Genomic DNA, 12,104 nt, shown 5'->3' with positions numbered 1-12,104 from the left:
ATAGGCCAATGGCTTATCAAGACTACCAAAATAACATTAAAATTCAAAAAATTACATTGGCATTTCAGGGTGTACAGTGGGACAGAACATTCCCAAGCTTGCCAGGTTTTCTCCAAAAAAATAATAATGATAAAGACAGAAAGTGGCTAAATGTCTACTCAAATAGCCCAAAACTAGCTCAAAGGCTAATGAAAACTTGCCCAAAACATTAAAGTTATGTAAAATTATTAACAAAATTATCATCAAAGCATGATATCAGTCCTTCGGGATGTGATGTTGGACAGAACATTATCAGGGTTGCCAGGTTTTCACAAAAAAAGTGTGCAATGGGACTGTATATATTTAGACCTTTGTAAAGAATGGCTTGTGTGTCTTCAACATTACCAGGGTTGCCAGGTTTTCACAAAAAAAAAGAGCGATCGAGAAAAAAAGTAGCTAAATATCCAAAGGTTAATCAAAACTAGCACAATAATTGAAAAATTCAAAATATGACTGTTCTTTCGGGGTGTGTAGTGGGACTGAACATCACCAGGGTTGCCAGATTTTTCCAAAAAAAATAAATGAATGAAAAAGTGTGAAGAAGGACTGAACATGTTTAGGCCTTCATAAAGAATCACTGATGTGTCTTCAACATTAACAGGGTTGCCAAATTTTTGCACAAAAATGAAGAGCAAGAGGGAAAAAAGTAGCTAAATGTCTGGTAAAAATTAACCCAAACTAGCTCAGGTTAAGTGGAACAAAACATTACCAGGGTTGCCAGTTTAAAAAAAAATAAAGAAAGAAAGAAAATAAAGATAAGAAGTGGCACTCTATATGTTTAGGCCTTCATAATGAATGGTTGATCTGTCTTCAACATTAGGGTTACCAGGTTTTCACAAAAAGAGAGAGTAAAAAGTAGCATAATGTCTAGTCAAAAATAGCCCAAAACTATCTTAAAGGTTAATTTAAACTAGCAGAATACCACCAAAATTCAAAATATGACATCTGCCTTTCGGGTGTAAAGTGGGATAAAACATTACCAGGGTTGCCAGGTTTTCACAACAAAAAAATAAATAAAGTGTGAAGTAAAACTGATCATGTTTAGGCCTTCATAAAGAATGGCTGATTTGTCTTCAATGTTACTATATTTGCCAGTTTTCCCAAAAAAAAAAAAAAAAAAAAAAAAAAAAAGTAGCCAAATGGACAATCAGAACTACACTTTGAAAAAAAAACTTTGTTTGGTCACACTACTTATTTAAAGGGAGCAACTTAATTGTTTTATGTTCAACCCACTTCAATTTGTTACATTAGCTTAGTCTATTTGTGTTGGGAGAACATGAATGAATTGTCTGTATTTACTGTTTAAACAAGGTTTACTCAAGAGATTTTTTAATTGAGCTATTTAAAAATAAATAAATAAAATGATCGTAAAGAAATGACAAGTAATACATTAGAATAAGCTCAATTTCAAAGCTGAAAGACTGAAATACTCTGTACAAAATGTTGGGTTCCACACAATCTATTTGTGTTGCAACAACATGAAGTATTTAATTTAACTTATTAGTTTTTACAAATTTAAGTGGATTGAACAACAAATGATTGTTGTCCTCACAAAAAACTCAAGAATTGTGTTGTTTAAGCTCTTTTAAAATAAGTAGTTTGAACAAACAGAAACATCTTTTTTATGTCTATATAGCTCTGACTGTCCATTTGGCTATTTTTGATTGGCCATTTATTTATGAAGGCTAAACATCTTCAGTCCCACTTCGCCCTTTTTATTTATTTATTTTTTGTGAAAACCTGGCAACCCTGCTAATATTCAGTCCCACTTCACAACCCGAAAGGCCGATGTCATATTTTTTATTTTAATGTTATTGTGATTAGCCATCGAGCTAGTTTTGTACTAGTTTTGACTGGACATTTAACTACTTCTCTCTCTCTCTCTCTCTCTCTCTCTCTTTTTCATTTTTTTTGCAAAAACCTGGCAACCCTGGTAGTGTTAAAGACACATCAGCCATTCTTTATGGAGATCTAAACTTGTTCAGTTCCACATCACACTCCAAAAGGCTGATGTGTGAGTATATTGCCACATTTAATGATGAAATCTGAATTTTCAGCATCATTCAGGAATCCAACCCTGGGTCATTCTGAAATCGTACCCCTACATACATTACTGGAGAGCACCAAATATGTCCCAGGAGCAACGTTTTCATTTTATTTATTTATTTTTTTGCTGTTTTTGTTTTCATGAATCCACCAGAGGTTGCTGTGTATGCTTTTTCAGATCTCAAATTACTCTTGCGAGTGCCATCCGTACCTGCTGTTCTCGCGTAAAACCACCAGAGGCTACTGTCCACTGACTGACTGACTGACCTCCTTCTCTAAACACAACCAATAGTGTTTTCAAAAACAATCCATAAAAAAGAAAAGCCTGATTTTTACCATGTTTTTAGATTTTACCACATTCTCACCCTGTATTTACTTGTTTATTTAATGTTTGGCTTCTGTTTTTGTCTTACTTGCTTCCTGGAACCGTTCTGCACCAGACCTGAACCCCGTCATCACAGTCAACTCCTCGCTGCATCTACAGTCCGTCATACATGGTGAGCCACTGGACAAACTGCGGGAAAGTCATCCAAAATGCGAAAAGGAACGGCATCATAGCGCCCCGTAGTGCTCATTTTAAAGACAAACAGCAGCCATACGTACCTCTGGCTACATATTTCGTGATCTCCAGAAATGTATACAGGGCTACGTTTTCACAATGAGCCTTGAATTATTTGTACATCATCCTAATGCTGCTCTAGAGGTGTATTCTTGTGCATTAGCAATTAAAAGTTGTTTTTAAGCTTCTTGAAGTTTGTAAGTCAGCCGTTGTCATAAACAGTTATTAAAATGATGACTATTAGACTCTTCCATCCTCGCCTGACACTTCCAGCTATCGTTCAGACGGCGTTGATTTGATGAAATTGGCGCGCCATATGCTAGCGAAGCCAGACACCTTCATTTGCCCAAACAACCTTACTGCAGGTCTTAACGGCAGCATCATTTTGGCTTGTTTATCTAATGCGTCTGTTAATGTAATTTATGGGCTTTCCTCGCCAGCGCATGCTAAGGAGAAACGCATAAGATATGCTAATGTCTTTGTCGGCCCAACTTTGCCGCAGTAAAACAAAGCATTTGCATTTGATAGAGCACGTAATAAAGTGAGCATTAGCATTTTAAATGCGGACAAATAAAAATATGGGGGGGAAGCTATCGTGACTGCTGGCAAATGAAATACTTTCATACATGATCATATTGCTTACATTGAGGAGAAAGTTTGAGCGTCTTTATCCATCAGGCTGTCCTGAGAGATTAACTCTTGTATTCTGGGTCAGCAGCAACTGCATATTCATAATAATAATAATAAATAACTTAATACTCATAATAATAAGAGGAAGAATGCTTGTAGTAATAATAATAATAATAATGATGATAGTCATAATGATGATGATAATAATAATATTATTATTAATAATAATAATAATAATAATAATAACAATAATTATTATTTAATAAATAACTTAATACTTATAATAATAATAATAATAATAATAATAATAATAATAATAATAATAATAATAATAATAATTAACTTAATACTTATAATAATACTTATAATAATAATAATAATAATAATAATAGTATTAAATAACATAACACTTATAATAATAATAATAATAATAATAATAATAATATTAAATAACATAATATTTATAATAATAATAATAATAATAATAATGATAATAATAATAAAAATAATAATAATAATACCAATTATAGTAATAATAATAATAATAATAATAATAATAATGATGATGATAGTAGTAGTAATAATAATAATAATAATAATAATGATAATGATGATAGTAATAATAATAATAATAATAATAATTATAATAATAATAATAATACCTATAATAATAATAATAATAATAATACTTATAATAATAATAATAATAATAATAGTAATAATAATAATAACAATAATATTAACAATAATAATAATAATAAAATAATAATAAATAACTTAATACTTATAATAATTATAAGAATTCTTATAGTAGTAATAATAATAATAATAATAATAATAATGATACTACTACTACTACTACTACTAATAATAATAATAATAATAAAATTATGATAATAATAATAATGATAATGATAGCAATAATATTAATAATATTTTTACTAATATTAGTAATAATATTAGTAATAATATTAATAATATTATTACTAATATTAGTAATTATATTATTACTAATATTAGTAATAATATTATTACTAATATTATTACTAATAATATTATTATTATTAAAAGTGTAACATATACACTTGTAATCATGTTTATCTATCTGCACACTACTGATTATTAATAGCAACCTGCACATATATTCATATATTGTAAATCTGCTCATAGCTCGCTCAGCACAGTAGAGATTTCTTTATTTATATCGCTGTAGTCATTTAAGATGCAGTGACACAGTCAAATATTTTGCAGAACAGATCAACCACTTTTGACGCTCATAAACAATAATAGAGTCCTCATGCTGCAGGAATTAGGAGGTTTGCTGAAGGTGCACCTGTAGTCTTGTCTTCAGTTTTGGGCTCAGACGCGCTTTGCACTTAGACTACAAGCATACTGCGCCAAAGCCCAAGTGAACGGCGCTCTGGCACACCTCTTCCAAACAGGCCAGGGCCGGCAAACCGAACCGCACCTGAGCCCGTTTCAGAGCGCTCACACTTCCCATAGGATCCGGGAAATGGACCTGGACATGGTCCGGATAGCATAGTGTGCGCAGGCCCCAAATTGGCCGTAGTGCATAAGTGTGTGTGTTTCTCAATACTGGGCTGCGGCTGGAAGGGCATTCGCTGTGTAAAATGTATGCAGGAATAGTTGGCAGTTCATTCCACTGTGGTGACATCTGAAATAGAGACTAAGCTCAATGAAAATTAATGAATGCTACAGCTAAATTTTTTAGTGTTTCATCAAAGAATAATTTATCTTTGCTTCAAACTTTAACAGTCTAAATCGAAAATATTTATCCTGTAGAAATATTCAGTATACAAATGACGACATAACAGCCAATCCAATATGTCTGCTAGCCTTCTTCAGTTTAATTAATAATAAATGAATGAATAATTAACAAAAAACATAGTTTTTTAGTGATAAACTGAAAAATCTTAACTGAAAAAAGGGATTTACTCAATTTCTGTAAGTGGTAAGTGGCTGCAAACAATTTATTTGGGCTGAATTTAAACAAACAAATGAAGTTAAGTATTAATACATTTAATTTGTTTAAACTCAGCCCATATCAAATCTTTGCCACCACTCACCTTTACAAAAAGAGAAGGAAATCCAATGAATCATTTATTTTCAGTGTGGTGTTTTGCTGATCAGACTGTGAGTATTTGTCTGTTCTGAATCTGTCAAGTGTGTGTGTGTGTGTGTGTGTGTGCGTGTGTGTGAGTGAGTGAGTGTGTGTGAGGTTTATATATAAGTGTCAGATTAGTGCAGTCAGGCAGAAGGAATCCGCTTTGTCTGCCGTCTGTGGGTAATTAGATAAGTGTTAGTTTAACTTCACGCTGGCCTTCACCTCCACACTGAGCTAATGAGCCTGACTAGTGAACACTGAGGGATCGAGACGCAGACAGACGGAGGAAACACACACAGGTGTCTAATATCACAGAGAGGACTCGTGACGTCTAATGAGTGCACATCACATGTCTTTGTTCTCATGTGAGGATGGAAAGGCAAGAGTTTTTTTAAGGGACAGTAAATGGTTGCAAACACTTTATATGGGCTGAATTTAAACACATGAAGTTGAGCATTAATAAATTTAATTAGTTTGTTTTAATTCAGCCCATATTAACCACTTACCTTAAACATTTAGTACAACCAATGAAGGATTTTATTCAGTGTGCTCCTTTTCTTATCAGCAGTCGTCTGTAAAATTAAAGCTTTGGGCCCACATCTTGAAGCTAAAAGTGTCTTATAAATTGGAGATATAGGAAATAATCTTCAAATTAATAGGTATAACTGTTTAACTTTTAACATCTTTAAGCTAAAAGTAGCTTCTAAATTGCAGATATAGGAGATAATCTTCAAAATATTAGGCATCACTGTTCAATTTTGAACATCTTTAAGTTAAAATAAGCTTCATAAATGCAGATACATGAGACCATTTTTTTAAAAATATTGTGCGACGCTATTCAATTTTTAACATCTCAAAGCTAAAAGTAGCTTCTAACTTGCAGATATATAAGAAAATCTTCTAAATAATGGGTGCAATATTCAATTTTACATCTTAAATCTAAAATAAGCTTCTAAAATGCAGATATAGGAGACTAATTAAAAATATAATTGGCATCACTGTTCCATTTTTAACATCTTAAAGGTACAAATAGCTTCTACATTGCAGATATAGGAGAAAATCTTTAAAATAGTGTGTCACAGTTCAATTATTAACATCTTAAAGCTAAAAGTAGCTCCTAAATTGCAGATATAGGAGAAAACCTTTAAAATAAGGGGCGTCGCTGTTCATTTTTTAACATCTTTAAGCTAAAAGTAGCTTCTATCTTGCATATATATAGGAGACGAATTTTAAAATAATAGGCGTCACTTATAATTTTTAACATTATGAAGCTAAAATAAGCTTCTAAAATGCAGATACATGAGACCAATTTTAAAAATAATGTGCGACACTATTTAATTTTTAACATCTCAAAGCTAAAAGTAGCTTCTACTTTGCAGATATAGGAGAAAATCTTATAAATAATGGGTGCAATATAAATTTTTTACATCTTAAATCTAAAATAAGCTTCTAAAATGCAGATATAGGAGACTAATTATAAAATAATTGGCATCACTGCTCAATGTTTAACATCTTAAAGGTACAAATAGCTTCTACATTGCAGATATAAGAGAAAATCTTTAATGTGTTACAGTTGAATTATTAACATCTTAAAGCTAAAAGTAGCTTCTAACTTGCAGATACAGAGGAAAATATTTAACATAATATGTATCAATGTTCATTTTTAACATCTTAAAGCAAAAAGTAGCTTCTAAATTGCAGCTATAGGAGACCAATTTTTTAAATAAGGGGCGTCACTGTTCAATTAATAACATCTTGAAGCTAAAAGTAGCTTCTAACTTGCAGATATACAGGAGAAAATCTTTAATTAGTGTGTGTCACTATTTAATTATTAACATCTTTAAGCTAAAGTAGCTTCTCAATTGCAAATATGGAAGAAAATATATAAAATAATAGGCATCACTGTTCATTTTTTAACACCTTTAAGCCAAAAATAGCTTCTAACTTATAGCGAATATAGTGTCACTGTTAAATTTTTAACATTTTAAAGGTGCAAATAGCCTCTAACTTGCTGATATAGGAGAGAATCTTTAAAATAGTGTTCAATCTGTTTACAATGTGTTTAATCTGTGCAATTATTATAATTCTAAAGCTAAAAATAGCTTTTAATTGGCAGATACGGGAGAAAATCTTTAGTATAGTGTGACACTGTTCAATTATTAACATTTTAAATATGTAAATAGCCTCTAACTTGCAGATACAGGAGAAAAAAATCTTTAAAATAATGGAACTTATAAAGTACACACACACCTATTATTTTTTAAGATTTTCTCCTAAATCTACTACAAGGTACTTTAACCTTTAAGATGTAAAAAAAACCAGGCCTCTTTTAACAATATTTGATTAAGATTATATTATACACACACTGTGCTTTAGCAAAAAATCAAACTAAAATAAAAAAACTTAAAATCTCAATCAGTAAAACAAGATTGTGAAATCTATGCAAGAAATAAGTTTTAAAATATACTTTAAAATTTATATCAAATTTACAGAAAAGCGCACTGCCGAGAAAGACATGAGAAGCTGAATCTTGGTCACCCACACTCAGAGGATCGTTTGAGAAGTGTGACTGCTCTGAATCGGGCTCAGGCACGGTTAACTTGGACTCAGACATATACATATATATATATATATATATATATATATATATATATATATATATATATATATATATATATATATATATATATATATATACACACACCCTAACCCTATATATATATATGTGTGTGTGTGTGTGTATATGTATGTATATATATATATATATATATATATATATATATATATATATATATATATATATATATATATATATATATATATATATATGCATATATATATATATACGCATGAATGTGTACGGATGTTTCCCAGTGATTGGTTGCAGCTGGAAGGGCATCCACTGCGTAAAACATATGCTGGATAAGTTGGCGGTTCATTCCGCTGTGGCAACCCCAGATTAATAAAGGGACTAAACTGAAAATAAAATGAATGAATGGAAAATAAAGTGCTTTTCTGGGAAATGCCCAAGAGACGTGCTGGTGTGTTCTAAAAAATTCAGCGCAATCTTTCTAAAAGTGTTTTAAATCTGCTGCTTAATTGAAACACGCCAGGAACACCTCCAAGTTTTTCCAAATCCACCACAGACTCATTTTGGCTCTGGGATCTTGTTGATGGGAGGGAGGGACGCTCTAATGGGGGACCATCCACAGGCACATTTAGGCAAGCCCTCATAAAGTTGTGACCCTCCCACTGGTTTTACTGGGTTACCAGGGGGCTGGAGAGGGCCGTCCCGGCTGAATGACAGTAATCCCGAACAGGTCATAAAGCAGCAGCGGTTTGCAGCGCTGGAGAATGAGCACAATGAGAGGAAGCCTGATGCATGCTCTCAGGGTACAAGCATGGGCTCTTTGTGTGTGTGTGTGTGTGAGAGCCTAGTGCTGGTGGGCAGAAGCAACAGCAACGCCTCATCAAGCTGCTGTTTTCCCTCTTCTGAAGTGCCTCTGACAATGGATAACCACAATAGTGCTTAGCAGAGACTTAAAGCGAGACAATGCGGGACCACCAAGCATTTTTTTTTTTACTGGGATAAGGTGAAGAAGCGCCTCCTTTTCCAAGCCTCATTTTAGATGAAAATCCTTTGCATGAGATCAATGTGGTTTCTTCGTTCTTTGCCCTCAGCACATCTGTATTTTCTCCGTCTTACCTCCCACCTTGCGGCCCAATGGCTAATGTGTAATTAATGAAACAACCGCCGTCACGTAGATCCGCACAATGGCGAGCGGCTGCTCCTCAGGACATGTTTTGGTGAATAAAAAGGCCAGCCCCTCTTTCCTTACATGTAACCCTCTGTGGGCACAATACAGCCTCCCCTGTATCCAGCTTAGCTGCAAAGCTTACATATTAATCTCTTCTCGCGGTTCCCCCTCCGTATTGACCAAACCCTCATGCAGGCCTTCATTTTCTGGTCATGTGCACCCATTAGAAGGGGGCGAACCGGACACAGAGTGACACACAAAGCAGAATGGAGGCTACCAGGCTGAAACTGAGCTTGAAAAGAGGCGAACAATTGTTGGTGCTGAAAGGGACAGTTAAAGTGAGACAGCCAGGGGCTGTTACTGCAGTGGAGAACTGATGCAGGATCTGCCGCACTGTAAAAAATACTGGGCACACGATCGATTTGTGTTGAGACAACATGAAGGAATTAAGTTAGCGTATTCGTGTTTACACATTTAGGTGGATTGAACATAAAACAATTAAGTTGTCCTCATAACACCTCAAGAATTGTGTTAACTCAGTTCATTTTAAATAAGTAGTTTGATCGGTGAATTGGGTAAGGTAAAATTGTTCGTAGTGTATGAGAGTGTATGAGAGTGTATGGATGTTTCCCAGAGATGGGTTGCGGCTGGAAGGCCATCCGCTGCGTAAAACATGTGCTGGATAAGTTGGCGGTTCATTCCGCTGTGGCGACCCCAGATTAATAAAAGGACTAAGCCAAAAAGAAAATGAATGAATGAACAAACAGCAAACTTCATCTTTTTGGTCATCCACACTGTAAACAATATTTGTTAATTAACAGCTTCTATATTTTGTGTTTGTTTCTTTGCATTATGGGATGTTAATCTCTACTCTTTCGACTCTTGATGTTAAAAATTCAACTCTACAGTTTAACAGTGACTTTTGTAGACATTTTAGTACACTGAAAAAAATTATTCAAAGATGATTCCTTGGATTTACAAATGTATTTAAGGTAACTTGTAAACAATTGATTTGGGCTAAATTGAAACAAACAAATTAAATATTACTAAATTTAATTTGGCGAGGCAGTGGAGCAGTAGGTAGTGCTGTCACCTTACAGCAAGAAGGTCGCTGGGTCGCTGGTTCGAACCTCTGCTCAGTTGGCGTTTCTGTGTGGAGTTTGCATGTTCTCCCTGTCTTCGCGTGGGTTTCCTCCGGGTGCTCTGGTTTCCCCCACAGTCCAAAAACACAAAGACATGCGGTACAGGTAAATTGGGTGGGCTAAATTGTCCGTAGTGTATGTGTGTGAACGTGTGTGTGGATGTTTCCCAGAGATGGGTTGCGGCTGGAAGGGCATCCGCTGCGTAAAAACTTGCTGGATAAGTTAGCGGTTCATTCCGCTGTGGCGACCCCGGATTAATAAAGGGACTAAGCCGACAAGAAAATGAATGAATGAATAAATTTAATTTGTTTGTTTAAATTCAACACATTTAAATTGTTTGCAACTATTTTGCAGACGTCCTTTTTTCAGTGTAGTTTGAAATAATATAATGTATAAGTAATAGCTTATATCTAGAGAAACAAGTCTGTAAAATACTAGAAAATGTACTGGTGGTTTATTACAAGGTGTTTGTAGCTTAATATACAGCACCAAACCAGGCAATATAGCGCTGCAAACTACTACAAATGTTCACTTTGTCACATTTTTCAAGATTGAAAGTTGTTGAAAGAAAAATCAAGATCTCATAATGCAACTCAAAAGTATAAATAAGGGAGGAAAAAATAGGACATGAATCATTAAAAAAAAAAAAAACTAAAAACTGCTAATTTATGGATATTTTTATAGTGCACAAGTTTTGGGATTAACTAACAACTTAAACAAGAAGTTTACTTGACCAACTGTTCTGTTAATAAATAAATATAAACATTTGCATATTAGTCATCTATAATGCTGAAAATAATTTAAAGACTGAATAAATATATGTTTACAGATGATAAATTACGTAAGTAAATAAATTAACGTAATGATGGCCTAAAAATCTGTGGATTTCCGCACTCATACTTTTTAATAAAGCATAAAGTGATTATTAAAGGTAATCGTATTTCAAATGATTAAAAACTTCTTGTTAACAAATGGATCAAATCTGGTGGTTTGAGGAAGGTGGCAAATGTATGGAGCTTTCATATGACAATAAGTATATTGGGAGCAAACTGTAATCCTTAAGTTAGTCATTAAATTACATATTTTAATTTTATTATAAAGTTATATATTTTGACTCTCTTGTTACTTTTGTTTCGCTTAGGAAAAATTACCACATTTTAATGTAAAGGACAATCTTTTTTTGTTTGGATGCTTAAACTATATATTGATCATATTTGTTGTTCATTTTTGATATTATATATACACTAGCATTGTTTTACAAATATATATATTTAATTCATATATGGAAGTTGATGAAAACAGCACAAGTTAATATGTTATAATGTCAATTGTTAATTTCAACCCAGGCTTATTCTGAAAATGTACCCCTGTACACATTTCTGGAGAGCGCTAAATACAGGAGCTATGTTTTGTTTTCACTAATCAACCAGAGGCTGATGTGTACGCCTTTTCAGATCTAAAATTTCTCTCGCGAATGCCATCCACACCTGCTGCTCTTGAGGAAATCCACTAGAGGCCGCTGTCGACTGACTGACTGACTGACTAACAAATGGACTGACCCACCCTCTTCCTTCCCTGAACTCAACCGATACTGTTTTAAATAGCAATCCAGAAAAAGGAAAGCCCTCGCCTGATTTTTACCACATTTTCAGATTTTACCACATTTTCAACCCCTCTCTGCATCTCAAGGCCGCTGACGTACATGGCGAGCCACTGGACAAACAGCGAGAAGCCGCTCATACAGAGGTAACCGGTCAGCTGGTATCGCAAACAGGCACACCATCATACCGTCCCGTAGGGTTAAT

The 12,104-nt window shown here is 33.7% G+C and overlaps 1 protein-coding gene and 1 long non-coding RNA gene across 3 annotated transcripts in view; one reads left to right on the top strand and one right to left on the bottom strand.

The window, feature by feature from the left end:
• nrxn1b (neurexin 1b) overlaps window positions 1–12,104 on the bottom strand; it is a 799,620-nt gene that overhangs the window by 186,754 nt on the left and 600,762 nt on the right. The window lies entirely within an intron of this gene.
• Window positions 1–12,104, top strand: part of LOC141377092 (uncharacterized) — a 92,436-nt gene that overhangs the window by 8,933 nt on the left and 71,399 nt on the right. The window contains exon 3 of one of the 2 annotated variants that reach the window (XR_012389064.1): window positions 2,526–2,582. The exons of the other annotated variant lie outside the window; for it this stretch is intronic. This is a non-coding gene — a long non-coding RNA (uncharacterized lncRNA). The remainder of the gene's footprint in view (window positions 1–2,525; window positions 2,583–12,104) is intronic. 2 annotated transcript variants of the gene reach the window in all.

The sequence above is a fragment of the Danio rerio genome, chromosome 13 (genome assembly GCF_049306965.1).
Source record: "Danio rerio strain Tuebingen ecotype United States chromosome 13, GRCz12tu, whole genome shotgun sequence".
In the NCBI taxonomy this organism is placed as follows: Eukaryota; Metazoa; Chordata; class Actinopteri; order Cypriniformes; family Danionidae; genus Danio; species Danio rerio.
The sequence above is the reverse complement of the archived record's forward strand: the minus strand, read 5'-3'. Positions and strand labels throughout refer to the sequence as shown.